This window comes from Grampus griseus (assembly GCF_964374135.1).
Source record: "Grampus griseus genome assembly, chromosome: 3".
NCBI lineage: Eukaryota > Metazoa > Chordata > Mammalia > Artiodactyla > Delphinidae > Grampus > Grampus griseus.
Genome location: NC_139019.1, coordinates 131,768,553 through 131,789,851, shown reverse-complemented (window position 1 = coordinate 131,789,851; position 21,299 = coordinate 131,768,553). Strand labels below are relative to the sequence as shown.

Below are 21,299 nucleotides of genomic sequence, written 5' to 3'. Positions count from 1 at the left end.
CCATTTTTGGACTGGGTTGTTTGTTATTTTAATATTGAGCTGCATATGCTGCTTGTATATTTTGGAGATTAATCCTTTGTCAGTTGCTTCGTTAGCAAATATTTTCTCCTATTCTGACGGTTGTCTTTTCATCTTGTTTAGGGTTTCCTTTGCTGTGGAAAAGCTTTTACGTTTCATTAGGTCCCATTTGTTTATTTTTGTTTTATTTCCATTTCTCTAGGAGGTGGGACAAAAAGGATCTTGCTGTGATTTATGTCAGAGAGTGTTCTTCCCATGTTTTCCTCTAAGAGTTTTATAGTGTCTGGCCTTACATTTAGGTCTCTAATCCATTTTGAGTTTGTATGCCACAGCAATCAGAGAAGAAATAGATGGAAATAGGGGAGTGTGCAGAGTTTCTGCTGAAAGATCAGCTGTAAATCTTATGGGGATTCCCTTGTATGTTATTCATTGCTTTTCCCTTGCTGCTGTTAATATTTGTTCTTTGTATTTAATTTTTGATAGTTTGATTAATATGTGTCTTGGCGTGTTTCTCCTTGGATTTAACCTGTATGGACTCTTTGTGTTTCCTGGACTTGATTGACTATTTCCTTTCCCATGTTATGTAAGTTTTCATCTATAATCTCTTCAAATATTTTCTCAGACCCTTTCTTTTTCTTCTCTTCTTCTGGGACCCCTATAATTCGAATGTTGGTGTGTTTAATGTTGTCCCAGAGGTCTCTGAGGCTGTCCTCAATTCTTTTCATTCTTTTTTGTTTATTCTGCTCTGCAGTAGTTATTTCCACTATTTTACATTCCAGGTCACTTATCCCTTCTTCTGCCTCAGTTATTCTGCTATTGATTCCTTCTAGAGAATTTTTAATTTCATTTATTTTGTTGTTCATCACTGTTTGTTTGCGCTTTAGTTCTTCTAGGTCCTTGTTAAACGTTTCCTATATTCTCTCCATTCTATTTCCAAGATGTTGGATCATCTCTACTCTCATTACTCTGAATTCTTTTTCAGGTAGACTGCCTACTTCCTCTTCATTTGTTTGGTCTGGTGGGTTTTTACCTTGCTGCTTCATCTGCTGCATATTTCTCTGTCTTCTCATTTTGCTTAACCTACTGTTTGGGGTCTTGTTTTTGCAGGCTGCAGGTTTGTAGTTCCCGTTGTTTTTGGTGTCTGCCCCCAGTGGGTAAGTTTGGTTCAGTGGCTTGTGTAGGCTTCCTGGTGGAGGGGATTTGTGCCTGTGTTCTGGTGGGCAGGGCTGCGTCTGGTGGTGTGTTTTGGAGTGTCTGTGAACTTCGCATGACTTTAGGCAGCCTCTCTGCTAATGGGTGGGGTTGTGTTCCTGTCTTGCTAGTTGATTGGCCTGGGGCCTCCAGCAGTGGACCTTGCTGGCAGTTGGGTGGAGCTGGGTCTTAGCATGAGACGGAGATCTCTGGGAGAGCTCTCGCTGATTGATATTACGTGAGGCCGGGATGTCTCTGGTGGTCTAATTTCCTGAACTCGGCTCTCCCACCTCAGAGGCTCAGGCCTGCCACGAGGCCAGAGCACCAAGACCCTGTCAGCCACATGGCTCAGAAAAAAAAAGGGAGAAAAAAAGAAAGAAGAAAAGGGAGGGAAAAAAAACAATTAAAAAAAAATAATTAAAATTAAAAATTAAAAAAATTAGTAAAATGAAAAAAAAAAAAAAGTAGAGAGCAACCAAACCAATAAACAAATCCACCAGTGACAACAAGCGCTAAAAACTATACTAAGAGCTTCCCTGGTGGCGCAGTTGTTGAGAGTCCGCCTGCCGATGCAGGGGACACGGGTTTGTGCCCCGGTCTGGGAAGATCCCACATGCCGCAGAGCGGCTGGGCCAATGAGCCATGGCCGCTGAGCCTGCGCGTCCGGAGCCTGTGCTCCGCAACGGGAGAGGCCACAACAGTGAGAGGCCTGTGTACCGCAAAAAAAAAAAAAAAAACTATACTAAGATAAACATAAAAATCAGAAACAAGTCAGTTGCAGACAGAAAACCCCAAGTCTACTGTTGTTCCCAAAGCCCACTACCTCAATTTTGGGTTGATTCATTGTCTACTCAGGTATTCCACAGATACAGGGTACCTCAAGTTGATTGACTGTGGGGATTTAATCCGCTGCTCCTGAGGCTGCATGGAGAAATTTCCATTTCTCTTCTTTGTTCGCACAGCTCTTGGGGTCCAGCTTTGGTTTTGTCCCCATCTCTGCATGTAGGTTGCCCTTAGGTTTCCGTTCCTGCCCAGTCAGGATGGGGTTAAAGCAGCAGCTGATTAGGGAGCTCTGGCTCACTCATGCTGGGGGTAGGGAGGGGTACAACAGTTATGACTGGAATGTGGGGCGAGCCTGCAGCGGCAGAGGCCAGCATGACACTGTAACAGCCTGAGGCGCACCGTGTGTTCTCTCCTGGGGAACTTGTCCCTGGATCACGGGACCCTGGCAGTGGTGGGCTGCACAGGCTCCCAGAGGGGGTTGCGCAGGAGGTGTGTGGATAGTGACCTGTGCTTGCACACAGGGTTCTTTGTGGCTGCAGCAGCAGTGTTAGCGTTTCATGCCTGTCTCTGGGGTCCGAGCTGATAGCCATAGCTTGCACCCGTCTCTGGAGCTCGTTCAGGTGGTGCTCTGCCTTCTGTGGGCAGACAGGGAAGGAATCCCCTCTCCTCACACACCCCGAAACAATGGTCTCTTGCCTCTTAGGCAGGTCCAGAGTTTTTACTGGACTCCCTCCCAGCTAGCTGTGGCACACTAGCCCCTTCAGGCTGTGTTCACGCAGCCAACCCCAGTCCTCTCCCTGGGATCTGACCTCCAAAGCCCAAGCCTCAGCTCCCAGCCCCCACCTGTCCCGGCGGGTGAGCAGATGAGCCTCTTGGGCTGGTGAGTGCTGGTTGGCACTGATCCTCTGTGCAGGAATCTCTCCGCTTTGCCCTCTGCACCCCTGTTGCTGCGCTCTCCTCCGTGGCTCTGAAGCTTCCCCGCCCTGCCCAGGCCCTGTCTCTGCCAGCAAAGGGGCTTCCCAGTGTGTGGAAACATTTCCTCCTTCACAGCTCCCTCCCAGTGGTACAGGTCCCATCCCTCTTCTTTTGTCTGTTTTTTCTTCTTTCTTTTGCCCTACCCAGGTACATGGGGATTTTTTTGCCTTTTGGGAAGTCTGAGGTCTTCTGCCAGCATTCGGTAGGTGTTCTGTAGGAGTTGTTCCACATGTAGATGTATTTCTGGTGTATTTGTGGGAAGGAAACTGATCTCCACGTCTTATTCCTCCGCCATCCTGAAGGTGCCCCCCCCTACAAAGCTATGTTTAAACTGAGAGCATAATCACATTTAAGCGGCTGCAATACCCTTTTAATTATTTGGATTTGTATCAGTGGGTTTAGGCTAAGTTATGCCGCAGTATCAAGGACCCAGAATTTCAATGGCTAACAAAAACAATTTGCTGATCTTCTGGCAGAAGGGAAGAGAGAAAATGGCAGAACCAAGCAATGGCTCTTAAAGTTTCTGCTCGGAAGTAGCATCGGTCCCTTTTACTCACACTTCATTGGTCAACTCAAATCATGTGATTCCTGACACGGGCAGGGCAGTGTAAGTCTCCAGGGCAGGGTAACAAATATCTGTTACGATAACGCAATTTACCATATATATTCTTATTTGTATTATCACAAGTGGATTTCTTTAGCAAGCTACCTGTAAAATTATTGTACCAAGAAGATGGCTCAATTGAGAAATTGTACTTTAACTTGTGAGAAAGAAAGACCTACTTTGATTAACTATGATATTAAGGATGCCTATGATATGCGGAAGTTTTTAACAAAACTTTGCTGAGTCATTACAATGCATGGATTATTATAAATTAAAGCCCTTCAAGGAAGAGTAAAAATGTCATTTCTTTTCTTCCAACCTATCAACTCTTACATCACATTTGGTTCCTTGGGTTGATGTTAACAGGGAGAAAACAGCAGGTAAGTTTATGAGGCTAGCACTTCAGAATTCTTTTTAACCTAGGTAAGCTACCACCAGGTGAATGGTGGTACCTTGAGGGTGACTAGATGGGCATCCTACAGGTACTATTCCCTGCATTTAAAACAATGTGGGAAAATGTACCGCTAAGCTTTCACTATATTTCAATGATGTTATGCAATTTAGACCAACATTTAAAGCAACATAAACATGGAGATACTGTTCTGAATATTGGCAATCATTGCTTAATTGATGCCTGCTTTAGCAACAGACTTGAGTAACCTACTTTCCAATTGTACTATACGTATTCGATCATTTCAAGAAATGTTTATAAATAGTTTCTATATTTGAACATTTAAAAGAAGGACCTTTAGGGACTTCCCTGGTGGCACAGTGGTTGGGAATCCGCCAATGCAGGGGACATGGGTTTGAGCCCTGGTCCGGGAAGATCCCACATGCCGTGGAGCAACTAAGCCCGTGCGCCACAACTACTGAGCCTGCGCTCTAGAGTCCGCGAGCCACAACTACTGAGCCCACACGCCTAGAGCCCGTGCTCCGCAACAAGAGAAGCCACCGCAATGAGAAGCCCGTGCACTGCAACGAAGAGTAGCGCCCTCTCGCTGCAACTAGAGAAAGCCCACGTGCAGCAACGAAGACCCAACATAGCCAAAAATAACTAACTAAATTAATTAATTAAAAAAGAAAAGAAAGGACTCCTAGTCTTTTTTTTTTTTAAAAAAGACCTTTAGGTTAACAAGAGACATATATTGTTTTTGTGTGTCCCCCATTCATCTAGTTACAGTAAATAGAATTTCTTTGGGGATCCATCCCTTCCATATATTCAGGTAATATGGTTTGAGCGGATCTATCTTTACCTCCAACTCCAGGGAGAGTCACATGACCCATCCCTGGCCAATCTGAGCATTGTACTCCCTTGGCATTACTGGTTCAGGAATAAGTATGTGATCTAAGTTAGGCTGCTGGGGTTTAATTCCGGGAATTATATTGGAAATTCTGAGCAAAGATTATTTCTTTTTTTTCCTTGAGTAAATTAAAGGATGGAATGGAAGCCCAGGAGGCATCTTGACAGAACTATGGGAGAGCCTTCTGGAGAACGGAATCCACACAGGGGAAACCAGAACTCAGAAATAGAAAGAGTAAAGTGGATATTGGGTTCTATCAATTGAGTGCTTGGATCTAGAAATGTCTGGGCATACCACCCCCTGGACTTTTCAGTTATGTGAGCCAGTCATTACCATCCCTACATCCTTGAGAAAAATATGCTTGAATTAGGCGTTCTTTCACTTGCAACCAAAGTTCTTACTAATACACTTGTCCACATGGTAGACATACTTCATTTCTCCCTCTGTGGTATAAGATAATGGTCTAAGAAGGAGAGGTGGGTCAGAGTCATAGGGTACCATATAATTCTAAATAAATCACAAAAGCTGTACAAAGCCATGTTTGCAATGCTGGGAGAAGATTATAAAATCCATACTGGCATGGATTTTGTCTCCTCTTTATCTCATTATTTTATGTTCCTTTCCTCCTGTGCTTCATTATACTAAGAATTCCCTATTTCTGTGTCCTCAAGATCCAACACTGTACGTGGCACGAACTGGGTACATAACAAACGGTTGAACAAAGGAATGAAAGAATATTCCTTATTAAAATTGTTGCCTACCATAGTACAAAATGGGATTAAAGTCATATCCTTTTATTTCAATCAGTTTTTGCAACATGAGCTATTGACTTCTTTAGATATTAAAAAGTGACACTCTTCAGAAAATTTTCCAAATAACAGCTGTTAAATGACTTAGATAAATATGTGGAGGGTATGAAATTCCACGCAGAGGGAATAAATTGAGTAAAAAAAAGATAAAAGTGTGGACAAACTCAGAGGCATATATTTCATGTTACAGAATCACTCAGTATAGATTTTAAAGCAATATTTTTCCTGTTTAAAACATTATTTAAATAACTGACATTATTTCATAGTTGTCAATAGCTGAAGAGTCTGAGATTTCACCTGACTTGCACGCTAATAAGGTAGCCTGAAAAACACATGATATTCCTTGTCAGAGACAAGGGACCTTCACTGATGGCATAGCAAGGAGCACAAGCATCGTCCTACCACTGTCGATTTCCCTTACCCCAAATCCCATGGGTGGCAGGGGGGGCAACATACATGGGTCCGGATGGATGTCTGCAAATGCAGTGGCTTGTGTTACAGGAGAGGAACCCTGAACTTAAGGAACCCAAATCATTTTTAATGGGCAGCAACTTGCCTGTCCTTTGCTCTGGCGGGGAGATAGTTATTATACTGGAGAGTAAGCCTGGCTGCCCTATGTTCTGCAGGAGACATTTTCTTCATTTCCTAAAGCTGTTCACCATATAAACATCCTTGAGAAGAGAGTTTGGAACAAAAGGAAGCTAGTGCCTCACTCACAAGACACGCAGAAACACAAGAGACCCAAGAGAATTGTCTCCCACCAACAGTAACAGAAAACCTAAATTAAAATAGTACAGTCTGACTTTTTTTTGTGTGTGTGGTACGCGGGCCTCTCACTGTTGTGGCCTCTCCCGTTGCAGAGCACAGGCTCCAGACGCACAGGCTCAGTGGCCATGGCTCATGGGCCCAGCCGCTCCGCAGCATGTGGGATCTTCCCGGACCGGGGCACAAACCCGTGTCCCCTGCATCGGCAGGCGGACTCTCAACCACTGCGCCACCAGGGAAGCCCTACAGTCTGACTTGTTAAACTGTGGATATTTAATTTCCCTTCAAATAGAACTCCCACCATATCAGAAAGAGAAGCTGTATAAAGTCAATTTGACTCTGGAGCTTCCTGAAGTATAAGATGCAAAACCCTGATTGCTTTTTTTTTTTTTAAACTGAGAATCATTTTCCAAAGAAAGATTCTTTTGGCTTTGGTTTCACTAGGTTGAGTCTCAATACATTTCTTCCTGAGTTTGTTTGGGGATGACTTAGGGAGGGAAAATATCCACATTTTTGCTGGACCATTAACTTGATGCGTAGGTAGAATTTATGGTAAAGGGGTTCACGGAGAGAAGGATGTTGAGCTGAGAGATGAGTTGTTAAAAGGATGGGGAACATAGATCTGTAGTTTCAGGAGAGGAAAGCTAACCCCAAGCAGAGGGTCATTGGAATGAATGAAGCAAATTTTAGCCACCCAGCCCTTAAACACTGTTTTAAACAATAGCTGAAGTGCTAGGTTAACATTTCATTACTAACAGTACCCTGTAATACCCAACACAGATGCAACTAGACCTAGAAAATGGTCAGGAAATTTCAACTGGCTGATAAAATCTTTACCTGCATATGCCCCGTACATAAGGCAAGCAGAGGAGCAAGATCATTGAAATTCTTGAGAATCAAATCACAGAAACAACCCTCATATCAATATAATCTCAAAAAAAAGAAGAAAGAAAAACGGCTGCATTGTTCCTATGGATTTCCCATCTACTTATCTGAAATTGTTTTGGATTTTACCATTTTGTAAAATTATAAAGAACTTAGAGTGAATTTATTTAATTCCTTATTTAGAAAACAAACAAGCACAGTCAATGCATGGAGACGCTATCATTTTTAGCTTTCTTTGTAAACATAAATGACAATATTGGTTATCACGTATGTCCAAGTTCTCAAATTCTACAGGGTACTAGAAAGCCTACAACTCTGTTCTTCCAGGGCAGAATGTATTATCAAAGCAAAGCATCATTTAAAAAAGAAAATCTGGGTAAGTCCCCTTTTAAATCTCTTCAGATACTTTCCATTTCACCGAGGATGATGACCTAACTCCTTAAAAGCACTCACGGGTCCTTTAACCATCTGGTCTTCCCTGAGTATCCCTGTCTCACTTCCTCCCTCTATATTTAGCCCCTATCCCCAGTTAGATGATTTTGAGCAAAGAATTGATATGATCTGACTTTGACTAAAATATAACAAATATAAACAGTCAATTGTGGAGGCAGGAAGATGAGTTAGCAGGTGACTGCAATATCCAGGCAAGAGAGGACGGCAAGATGGGGTTAAGAGAGCAGTAGCCGACAATGATGAGAAGTGGTCAGATGCTGGATATTATTTTTAAGAGAGAAGCAACAGGATTTTCTGACAAATTGGATGTAAAACATGAAAGCAAGAGGTTTTTTGTTTTGTTTTGTTTTCCTGAGCACCTGGAAGAATGGAATTATCACTTACTGAGACAGGAAAGACGACAGGAATTCAGGTTTGGTGGAAAATCAAGAATTCAAAGTTAGTATTTAAGATATCAGACATCCAACAGGGAGAGTGAGTAACTACAAAGGCATACAAATCTGGAGTTCAGGAGAAATGTCCTGGGCTAAAGGTACATAAGTGAGTCATCAGCATAGAGATGGTATTTAAAACCATGAAACTGGATGAGATTATCTAGGGGATGATTGAAGATAAGGTCCCAGCGTTGAGTCCTGGGGCATAACAATGATTAGAAGGGCAGGGAGATAAGAAATAGCCAAAGACATGGAGAAGGAGAGCCAGTAGACCAGGAGGGCAATCTAGAGAAAGGGCACCTGAAGGGAAGAAACATTTTTAAGAATGAGGGAGTGATCTACAACGTCACATGCTGCTGATAGATGTAGAAGAAAAGGACTAGAAACACTGACCATTGGATATGTCAATGTGGAAGTGAGGGGCAGATCCAGGTTTTGTGGGGTCCAAGGTTTATATAATTTGGAGACTGTCTTTGAGAGACAGCATATAACTTAGGGCTATGGTCTTGTGAAAATGAGGATCACTGAAGTGTAAGCTTCATTAGTTTCAGGGTAAATTCCCCTCTGGTGATGGTCACTGATGACTGTGGAAAGTGTTCTCTGGAGTGGAGGGAGAAAGCCTACTACCTGGAGGGGAGCAAGGAAAAATGGGAGGACAGAGAGTAGAGACCTTTTCAAGGAGCTTTCCTATAAGGAGGGGAAGAAATGGGGTAGCCAGGAGTAATATAGAGGTCAAGGGAAGGTTTCTTCTATTTCTTCTCTTTCGTTTTTCTTGGCTAGGAGATGAGAGTATATTTGACCACTCATAGGGATAATTCAGAGGGAAAAAGTTGAAGATACAGGGGACGGGTGGTCAATTGTTGGACTAATATCATCGAATAGGTGCAAGGGGATGGGATCCACTGCAGGAGCAGAGGGGCTGCTTTAATGAGAAGCATGGACCGTTGATCCTGGTAACTGGAGGAAGGCAGGTGAAAAACACACAAGTAGATGTAGTGGTTGAAATGTGTGGACATTCTCTTTTGATTGCATCTATTTTTTTTTTTTAATATGAAAAAGGAAGCAAAGCCATCAGAAGAGAGGGAGGCATAGTGAGGGGGCTATGAAAGGTCTTAAGAGAAAGGAGTGGTATGCAGTAACTCTAGGACTATGATAGGGAACAGACTAAAGACATGTCCGAGGGTTTCTGCTCTGTACTTATAACCCAGCTGAGGTTAGGGCTCGTGACCTTAGAGACAGACTGGTTAATGTGACTGTATATTCTTCTCTGGCAGAGGGTCTGCTGCCTTGGGGAAGAAAGAGGGTGGGCAGAGAATCAGATTAACCAAGGACGGCACACAGCTGGGGTGCAGGCAATGGTTAAGCCCACCCTGCACATTCCAACCAGACTGGACTTCTCTCATTCCTTCAGCCTCTCTTGTCTCGGGATCTTCTTTTGTTCCCCTACTTAACACTGCCCCCTACTGTTCATTTAGCTAATTACCACTTAAATAGCAATTCCTCAGGGAAGTCTTCACTGACCCTCAGACTAGACTGTAATAGGCTTCTTGGCCGCTCTCACTTCCCTCTTCCGTGACAGATGCCCCTTTGTCGTTATTTGTTCAATCTATGTCTTTCATACGTGACATGGCTTTCCCCAGGGTCAGGGACACGTTTGTCTCCCCTACCCGTCTTACTTGGTGGCTGGCAGAGCATGGTCACACGCAGCGCAGTCACAGGATTCATACATCCGATGCAAACACTGTCATGAGAACTAAACTCTCTGCTTCTTGGGCTCCAGGATGCCAAGACTCAGGACTGACAGTGGCAGCCGGTCAGTGAAGCCATAGTAAGAACGACCAAAAAAGAGGTGGTTAACTTCTTCTCTGTAATTTTCAAAAACAAATGTGTATGTGGCTTCAATCAAGTAAGATATAAATTTCAATTGAGCAAATGTTTATGGAGTTTTCACAAGGTCCCCAGGACCTATGCTATGTGTTTTTGTAATTGTCTCATTTAGCTCATAAAACAAACATCTTCTTATGTGTTAAGACGATGGGGACTTAATATTAAAAGAAACCTTCAGGTGAATAGGAACATTACACCCACACTCTGATTCACAGATAGGAACTTAAGTTACTTAAATGCAGAATGACTTGCCTGCCCAAATATATGCATTTAGGCAGCCCTTTGCTCCTTGTTTTAACTCAGTGGCTATCAAACCTTAGACTGCATTAGAATTATTGTACAGGGTTGCACATATAAAACCACGTACTACAGATACAATTTAAGAGATTTCCAAAGGTAACTTTTTATAACTATGATTTGTTCTCTCAGCCCTGCTGACTTGAGAACCTCTTTCCCCTATACTTTGCTCTTCCTTAGGTATAATAACTCAATAAATATGTGTTGAATGAGAAAAATAAATATCTCAATTAGAGTAGTTTGCTTTCTGTCCGAGCTACTGAATAAAATTATTATTGGGAAGTTATTAGGTACCATGAGGTTACAAAGGTGGAGTGCACAGTGTTCTGGGAGCAGGTGGGCAAGCAGGTAAATTACAAGACAACAGTGCAGGCTTCATACAAAGCTACAGAGATTCTGGGGGATGTCCAGGGATGGGTGATGCTTCAAGTTAAGCAGGAGTTAACCTGATAAAGAGAATCAGGGGGTGAGACTACGTGTATGCCTGGTGAAGAAGTAATAGGTTCAAAAGCACAGGGTTTAAGAAAACTAAAATCAGCCATTGCAGTTCCTCTAGGAATTGTTGAGCACGAAATTCACTGAAGGGAAAACACGTGGATTTCCCTAAAGTTCTTTCATTCAGAAAAAGCCTTCATCTTCTTCCTGAGCTTGAAGATATCTATCTGCATCCAGAAGAATGAGACCCAAATGTTTTCCTGCAGTTGGAGGCAGTTGGTGACCATAAAGTAATGACCTTATGGTCCTAAAAGAAACTTTGAGGCCCTTGTTCTTAATTACTGGGAAGGCCATTTCAGGCCAATCTTACGTTCAGTCCACGTGCACAAGATGTGCTGTAAATGAGGCAGGTGAGTCTGACTGAGATGTGGATTGTGGGAAATGCCGAAATGTCCTTGGTCACCTGAGAAGTACTCGAATATTTCTGATTAGCCCTGTCACCTGTATCTCATGGCCACTTTGAAGAAACAGGTTCTAGTGCCGACTCGTCCTTTAAGAAGTGAAAGTTGGTGATTGTAGCTCTTGAAGAGTCATTACAAATTTTATTCCTTTTTTGGTTTGCTAAACTGAGAGCTGGCCCTAATGCAAGACCCTCTTACTTGCAAGGATATCTCTTGATTATAGTGCAAGGTAATTCAGAAAAATCAAGAACAATGGTCTTTTGTTTGTGAAACAACAGCCAATTGCTTTTAGAGATCAGGCAGAGATTCCAGCTAGCACCTTGATGAGCTAGGTAATTTCAAGCTTTACAAATAGAAAGAAATTAACTGAAATCACAATTGGAGTCATCAAATTCTGCATGTGGGTACTGACAGTAAAGAAATGGCCCTTTCTTCCAAATTAATTGATCTGTGTGATTTTGTGTCATCTAATGGTAGTCACTAGCTGTTGCAGTAGGAACAGAGGGCTTGGCAAAGCAAGGTGACCAAGGGGCGTAGATAGGACTCCCTAGGAGTTTTTACATATGAAAATGGAGTGTCTCAATATCTAGACAACTACGGAGCCATTTTCCATGCATTACTGTCTCTGCTTAGCAATACTTTACTCCTAAGTCTATTTAACTAGGAATAAGTTCAGAGTCCTTCATTTCAAATCCAAGTAGAGTCATAAGATGCCATACCTGTTAGTGTAAGGTATTGGCAAGACCAACAATCATGGTAACTGTAGCTCATTCTCTTCTTGACTTTTACATGCAAATATATTACTCTTAGAACCTTTCAAAAACTTGCTTTGGTTTTATTTTTAAACTACTACTTATTAAATATTTCTTACAAACCAAGTGATACACTAAATGCTTTGCACACACTTTCTCATTTAATCCTAATAATATAATGAATCAGATAATTCTGACCTACCTTTTGTATACATAGAGAAATAAGGTTTATCGAGGTTAAGTAACTTTCCCAAGGGCACCCAGCTGGTCAGGAGCAGAGTCATGAGTCCGAGGCTGGTGTGCCTCCAAACTGTGCCCTTTAGGACTCTGCTCCTCTGAAACAAACTTTCTATGCCATCATCAGTTGTCTCTTGAGGTAATGAGTACTTGTCGCCAGGGATGCACAAAGAACAAGCTGTGTTCAGAGAACTGCAGAAGGGATGCCTGCATTAAGTAGGAGGCTGGACCAGGTGGCCCCTGAGTCAACTTCCAACTGATGGTTACATATTGCTAAAAGGTTGATATATTTTTAAAGCTGGGCTTGGGATGCTGAGTTGGTGGCCATGTTAGACCATTGTAGGTGCCATTAGGGAGGGAGCAGATGGACAGGAAAGAGGTGGTCACCCAGAAATTTCTTCATTTTTTCAACACGTTAACCCTGCTCCTGGCCTGCTTAAAAATGGTTGGTTCTTATGAATCACTATATTGTACACCTGTAACTTATATAATATTGTACAGCAACTATGCTTCGATTAAAAAAACTGTCGGTCCTGCAAATTAACTCTCATTCAATTTGGTCTTGTACTGGTGAGTGATTTCACGCCTTGAAAGAAAGTGTGGGGCATCCCATTTGAGTTGCAGTGATGTCTCTCAATTATCCTACACATATGCCATCCTGCTGCTCCCGTGTTAGAATACAGCACCTCCACCAAGTTGAAAGATGTTCTCTAATTTACAGACAAGCAGGAAGAACAGCGGGATAGAACTAGGTCAATTATAATAGCAAATGTGCACGAGCCACTATCCCCAGAGAAAAAGCCTTCATTACACACCACTCAAAAAAAATTAAGATTCTGAAAAAATGAAATGACTGATCTGAATGGTAATATCCCCACCTCTCTCTTTCTCCTCACCTCAGAGTTGAACAACACCTTCTTTATATTGTACCTTTCATCCGTTTTTATCTCATAATAGAAAAATCCTAAACTGTATAGAAAAATCCTAAACATGCATGCATGCATTCATCCATCCACCAGTCTACTCCGTATTATTTTCCAGGCACTGTTCTAAGCACTAGGAATATAATAGTGAACATGATGAAAGTGACTCCTGCTTTCACAAAGCTCACAGTCTGGTAAGCAGGCAATTATGATACAGAATGAAACAGGCTGTGATAAGGAGATTTCATGACATAGTACGAGCACATGGCAGAGGCTCTTAACTTGCATTCGACTGGTCAAGGAAAACGTCATGGAAACAGCTAATGTCTGAACTGTTTCCCAAAGGGTGAGTTGGAATTCTCTAGGTCAAGTATGTATATATAACATTTACAGGAGAGGAGCAGAGTGACACAGTTTTGCAGTATAGGAAACGTGAAGAAGTCAACAAAGTACAGTGTGCGGGAAACGGAACATCTCATAGGAGTTTCCACTGACCTCCTCAGACACACAGTCATGGGTCCTGGAGAGCTGGGCCATTTCTGCTTTTATTTTTTTAATCTAAGTATTTTTTTAGACAGCTTTATTTAGACATAATTCACATACCATATATAATTCACTGATTTAAAGTATACAATTCAATGGCTTTTATTATATTCACTGAGTTGTACGACCATCACCATCATCCCTTTTAGAATATTTGCATCACCCAAAAAGAAATCCCATGCTCCTTAGCCATCTACCCCACAAGGCAATCGGTTTTTAAAACTGCACGTAGCCTTCGGGTATAAAAAAGGCATAACTTGCAATTGCTATCTAATAGGTCCAGATTACCAACAGCCAGAAACCTAAACTTCTGGAATCAAGGATGGCTTTCCATGTCTGCTGCAGTGGTGAAATCTGTGTGCGGGTATATGTGCGTGGAGGGTAGGGGCCAGGGGAGGGAAGAGGGTTCCAAGAGGCCCTAGAATAATGAGTCAGAAGCTTCGCTTTTAGCTCTAGAATAGGCTCTTGAAAGCAGAGGTTTTTAATTACAAGAGCTGATCTTTTGAGAGAGGGTTTCGTTTTCTGTTTGTTGCCTTCTTAAGCCGAAGATGTGAAGTTTTGTCACTCTGGTAGAATAGGAGCTAAAATTAGATATTAAGTTGCTACATTAAAAAAAGGATTTTATATCTTGCACATTTGAGTTGTAGTTGAAATGTGTACACATTACATGCCACAAAATGCTTGGGCATGTGGTAAATGCTCAATAGTTTATCTATCAACCAATAACTGTTGCAATGACTACATTAGACAACATGTTTGGAGTGTGCGGCAGAGGTCTGCAAACTATAGCCTATGGGCCAAATCTGACTCACCATCTGTTTTTATAAATAAAGTTTTATTGGAACACAGTCATGCCCACTTGTTTCACACTGTCTATGGCTGCTTTTGAGCTACAATAACACAGCTGAGTAGTTGCAACAAAGATCATATGTCCCTCAAAACCTAAAATATTTACTCTCTTGCCCCTTATAGAAAATGTTTGCCAACTCCTGGTTTATAGTTTTAATTGTTTTAGGATATAACGCACACACAATCTGTCTCTCTAACACACACGAACACACTGTATTAGTTAGGTTTTTCCAGAGAAACAGAACCAAAAACATGTATATATATGTATAGATAGATAAACAGATAGATAGGTAGACTGGTTGATTAATTTTAAGGAATTGGCTTATGAGATTATGGACAGTGACAAGTCCAAACTCTGCAGGGTAGACCAGAAGGCTGGAGAAGAGCTGCCATACAAGTCCAAAGGTAGTCTGCTGGCAGAATTCTCTCTTCTTCTGGGGAAGTTATTCTTTTTCTATTAATGCCTTTGACTTATTAGATGAGGTTTACCCACCGAATGGATGGTAAGCTGTTTCATTCGTCTACTGATTTAAATGTTAATCCCAACTAAAAAAAACATACCTTCACAGAAACATTTAAAATAATGTATCTGGGTACTGTGGCCCAGTCAACCTGACACATAAAATTAACTAACACACACACACACACACACACACACACACACACACACACACACACACACACAGAGCAATGTCTTCTGAAAGCAAGGAGAGTACACCCTGCTCTCTGTATGTCTTCTAATGATTTCACGCAACTCATTTTGATTAGTTTGCAGTTAAATCAGTCAACTGGAAGAGACAAATCTTGCATAATGCTCAGATCCTCAGTGCTCTGAGAAACAATATATTTTGCTACAACAATTCATAGTTGTTCCCTGGGAATGATAAACGTAAATACTTCACATTTCACACCCTGGTCATTTTGGTATAGCGCCAGGCAAGAAAAGGCTAAATCCAGGTGGATTTTTATTTAAATAGGCTGGCATAAAAGATGACACATTCCTTTATTCTCTGTGGGAAAACCAGACAGGCCTAATGAATAAAATGTATCATATCTATCTTCAATTATATCTCAGTGGGGAGGGAGAATGATGCAGTCTGAAAGTCTTCAGACCTCGGAGAATGATGCTTTATTTAAATAAACACGTATTTATTTTTGTATTTAGGAAATAGCTTTAAAAACAAAGTATTGGGGTCTGATTTAAGGGAAGAGGCTGAAATGTAAAAACCTTTGTTAATAAGGTTTTTGTCCTATTCTGTCCTCACTTTGGTAGAATAGGTATAGCAATACATGCTCTATCTCTCCCAGGGTTAGTGTGAAAAGCAAATTATATTTAGGAGAGAATTTTGAAAATTATAAAAGACTATGCCAATAGATGATGATAAAACAAGTGTCCAGAACACTCTAGTTGGCCACAGTTCAGATTTGAGTATCAGGAGCCAAAAAGTTAAAAACAAAAAAACAACCTCAGTGAATGCTGAAAACCAAGGCACAGCAAAGGTAGGGAGATGTAATTAAACAGAACACAGGACTCCAATGCTCTCACCTCATCTCCCAGATCCAGAGTCAGCATTTCCTCTGAAAATTACAGTGACCTGGGTGAAAAAGTTAGTTCTGCAGTTTGGACTCCAAAGCTCCCAAAGCTGGAAAACTTTAATTAGACAACATGTTGCAACCTTAGCCATCTGGGATGTTACCAGACAACCAGACAACCATGGAATCTCCGAGACCTTAGAGTTCAAAAAGTCCAGCTTGTAACTGCAAAAGTCTCCAGGGACCAGGCAGGGAATATAAGAGTGAAATATGTCAGAAGTCACTGCAAGTACAGTGAGAAATGGCAACCGGCCCTCAGACTGTCAGGGAGACAATAAGGAGTGGTGGTGACTGGGGAGAACAAGAGACCATATATCCTTTCTGAAGGCAGCGGCTCTTTTGGAGATTCCAAATTCTTGCCATTTAAAATAGGGGTCCATGGGGCTTCCCTGGTGGCGCAGTGGTTGAGAATCTGCCTGCCAATGCAGGGGACACGGGTTCGGGCTCTGGTGTGGGAAGATCCCACATGCCGCGGAGCAACTGGGCCCGTGAGTCACAACTACTGAGCCTGCGCGTCTGGAGCCTGTGCTCCGCAACAAGAGAGGCCGCGATAGTGAGAGGCCCGCGCACAGCGATGAAGAGTGGCCCCCGCTCGACGCAACTAGAGAAAGCCCTTGCACAGAAACGAAGACCCAACACAGCCAAAAATAAATAAATAAAATAAAATAAAATAAAATAAAATAAAATAAAATAAAATAGGGGTCCAGAAAAGATGGGAAGCGTCCCAATGTTTCATTATTGGCAGCGGATTCAAATTAATGCAACAATAACAACAAGAGCACAATCCATATGCCAAAGCACACATCCACGTGCTGTCAACTGAAATTGCTGAGAGTCTACCCTTCCGATTTTATTAACAAGGAAACAAGATCCGCGAGACGTCACGGGGGTGGAGGTGGCCACCAGCCAGTTAGAGGTCAAGTCCTCCCGCCTCCCCCTCCTCGCATTCTCATACTATGCTGGCAGATGTACTGGTGTCCCCGGCATGTGGATTTTTCAACCTAAAGGTCTAACTGCCTCCAACCGTTCGTGAAGTTAGGAATGTTTTCTCATTCTCATTTCCAGCTTCCCACCCATTTCTCAAGGTAGAAATGAAACTACTGCAAAAGATCCTAAAGATGGTTTTGAGATCAGATCATGCCCTTCTTCTCTAAAGTCTGCGGATAAAGGACACGCTGGCAGTCAGAGCATGTAATAACATTTCTTGCCTTCCTTATTTGCATGGTCATAAATATTAGCTCTAAACTCACATGTTCCCCTCCAGGTGTCTCTTCATGGTTTTTGTCAGGCTAGCCAAACTTCACGTAGTTACTGGACTTGGGTTTCAATGACAACTTTAGAAAAAGTGAAATCTACCAAAGGGAACATCAGAGTTATGTTGAATAAGGTAGAGGAAGCTCAGGCGTCTTGGAAGTCATGTTTCACTAAAACGGCAAATTATTTCCTCAGTTGCCCTCCCCTTCTGTCTGACTGGCCTCAGATCCATCACTTAGCACACGTGTGCCTCAGCTGGCCTTGTGATAACAATGTCCTACGGGGCTCAGACAAAAAGAGGTGACTATGCTGAGTATGGTGTCTGACACATGGCTGGCACGTGGCAATTGCTGGCTGAACCTGAGGGTATGCATACATTATAAATCATGTCTTCAAGCTCGTACATACCAATGCCATAGGCTTATTAGATTACAATGTAGTTAACTGAAGGTCTTGTTTTAATCAACCATTTATAGACCCTTTCAAAAAGAGCCCAGTCTGACTGTGCCTTAATATTGCACACTGAAAAAAACACCGAACAATTTAAAAGCATTTATTGTATAACAACAGAGACATCCTAGGTAGGGTCAGAAACTGTTCCAAAAGAGGCTTGTGAATGCTATGATGTCTGGGATTTCCTTCTTAATAATGTGGGGAAAGGAAAGAGAAGATTGGCTACGAGTTGATAATTGTTGAAGCTGGGTGATAGGTACATGGGGGCTCATTATACCATTCTCTTGTATGTATATGTTTAAAATATTCCATAATAAAAGGTAAAAAAAAAGAAAAGCCCATGTATAGTGGAATCAGATCTTCATGTGGTTCAACATCTAATCCCCACCCCCGCCATTGTATCACACTGCACATACAGAGAGAGCAAATTTCTAGCACTTGTGCCATGTGTTCCCACACTCTCACCCATACAGACATTAATAGTCAATCATGAGACTCCTCATCTCAGGACTCTGGGCAGCTACTGTCAATTAGGAAGTTGGTAAATGAGAAGAAAACTCTTTACCACCAATGTCTGGTAAACCAGGAAGGTCATTATTGCACTTAACTGCATTTTCTTGGAGGACCCTGTAGAATCTTGGGATGATTAGTGTTCAGGATTGCAAATATTGATATTTCAGGAAATTGGGCTGAATATGGGAATTTTTCTTACAGTGAGCATCTCGTTTGATTTTCATATAGCTACAAATCTAGTTACCTAGTCACAAGTTGAGATTCTAGCATATTAATGTCAACTCCACACATGAAAATTTCCTTTTCATCATTATATATTAACAGCCTCCCTTTTAACAGTCTAACACAGCTCATGTAATTTTGATGGGTACTTTTATCTGACCTGCATTATCTATGTGGATGATGAAGAGCAGATGACGCTCAGTGCTAACATATATTCATTTTCTACTTTTATTCCTGTCCAGTCCACTTAGCACACACAGGTGCTCAGACACATTCTGCTTCTGTTGCTGAGATCCACAGAAGTCTAGTCTAGACGTCAGTAAACTGCAGCCCACTGCTCAAATCTGACTTGACATCTGTGTTTGTGTGGCACACAGGCTAAGAATGGGTTTTAAGTTTTAAACGGTTAAAATGAAAGCTAAAGAAGAGTAATATTTAATGAAGTGAAAATCATATAAAATTCAGATATCACTGTCCAACAATAATGTTTTTTGGGGGGAACCCATTTGTTCTCAAACTTTCTATGGCTGTTTTCAAGCGATAATGGCAGAGTTCCGTAATGGTGACAGACACCACGTGGCCTGCAAAGCCTAAAATGTTTACTATCTGACCCTTTACGGAAAGTTTCCTGACCCTTAGTTTAGCTCAACTCTGTGCAGTAGGACTTCCTGCCATGATGGGAATGCTCTCTGTCTGTGTGGTCCAACAGAGCAGCCATAGGTAGCTACTGAGTACTTGAAATGTGCTTCATGTGACTGAGGAACTGAATTTTTAATTTTAGTTACTTAATTTAAATTTAAATAGTCACATGTACCTGGCCAAGAGTACCGTTCTTGTCTGTCTATAATGGCAATTTGGGTCCAAACTTGACCTTCGAAGAGTATAGTATCCCGCCACGTCCTTAACCTTCTGACTTTACTATTCATCCTATTTTTCCCCAAACCACTGACTTTCAAGTTACCAAATGCAGCGTACCATTCTTGATCTTCACTTTGCTTGGCATTTTTTTCCCCACATTAAACACATATTTTCTCCTTCCTGTGCTTCGGAAATTTCTTTCTATATCGATTTATTGCAGGCTCTTCTTCTTCCTTGTAAAAGTAGGCATTTACTAATGACTTGGCCATGTCTTCTATTTATAACTGTTTTCCTGACAATAACTCTTCCTCTTGCGGCATCAACTGTCACGACGAAGCAGATGGCTTTCGTATCTGAGCAGCATTCTCGCAAGTATAAACGCTTGCTGTGCGTCTTTACGTAAATAACTTACCAACACATAAACGCAAGCTTGTCTTTTGCCACCCCCCTCTCATCCCCCTGAGCAATCTCTTTTTTCTTCATTTCTCAGAAAAACTTCCAGTGGCAAGGCTCATACGCTTGGAATCAACTTTCAGTCTTCTTTATCCCCAGCTGTATTCAAGGAGTTGCCATCCTTTTGTCCTCTCTATACACGTCTATCCCATTCATCCCCCCTCTCTAGCCCCACTGCGATTTCAGCATCAACTGTTTTGTTTTAGTCACAATTTTTAAATAATAAAACAAAAACAAAAGAGGGTGCTGATTAAGAGCAAGGTCTCAAGCCAGGCTGCCTGGGTTGGAATCTCAGCTCTACCCTTTACTATCTCTGTGACCTTAGGCTAGTTACCTCACCTCCCTGTTCCTTGGTCCCGTCATCTGTAGAACAGGGTTAATATAGTACTAACTTCACAAGAGTGAGAAATATGAAGACTAAGTGAATTAATATTTGTAAAGCATTTAGGACCATGCCTGGCAGACAGTAAGTTTTAAATATGCATTTAAATAAGAATGTCATATTTTTTAAACATGAAAATTATGTTCTGAACATGATAACAGCTGTTTGATACGATGAAAGGGATGGTAATCTTTTACCGAGATATCACAGACAACTACAAGCAATGAGCCAACTTCCACATCCAGTTTGCTTCTCCAGGCTGCCATGAAGAACAGCAAGCCTTTGGTACCTCTATCAGATTGTTCTAGATATTTGGACAAAGGAAGGCTTTCAGTGGTGACTATTTCCGATGCTTAAGACACAGAACTGATTTTTTTAGTTTGATGACTTTTAAATTGAAGTACAGATGATTTACAACATTCTGTGAGTTTCAGGTGTACAACATAGTAATTCAGTATTTTTATAGATTATATTCCATTTAAAGTTATTACAAAATAATGGCTGTTTTTCCCTGTACTGTACAATATATCCTTATTACTTATTTATTTTATACATGGTAGTTTGTATCTCTTAATCCCCTTCCCCTATTTTGCCCCTTCCCTCTCCCTGCTGGACATGGAAGTGATTTGAATTATCTCTTGAGTTTTGAATCATCTTCCCACCATATTTCCTACCTCCTGCTGCTCTACTCAGAATCTCTCCTACACATCAAGTTGGAGTATCCTTTCCAAAGACAGCTCTGAGGACTTCAACCAACTGCCAACAGAGAGGAAGAAACCCCCAATTCTCGGTCTGGATGGTGGGGCCTTCCATGTGCCTACTGCATTCCCCATTTCAGTCTCATTCTCTCCTTCATCTAGGGATTATGCTTCACACTTCTCTCTCCTTGGAGACCCAAATTCCACCATCCCTTCATGACCAAATCAAGTACCACCTTTCCTATAACTCTGCCCTCAAATTTCCTTGCCT

At 41.7% G+C, this 21,299-nt stretch overlaps 1 protein-coding gene across 3 annotated transcripts in view; it reads right to left on the bottom strand.

Moving 5' to 3' along the window:
• Positions 1–21,299, bottom strand: part of SGCD (sarcoglycan delta) — a 410,168-nt gene that overhangs the window by 50,986 nt on the left and 337,883 nt on the right. The gene's annotated exons all lie outside the window — the stretch shown is intronic.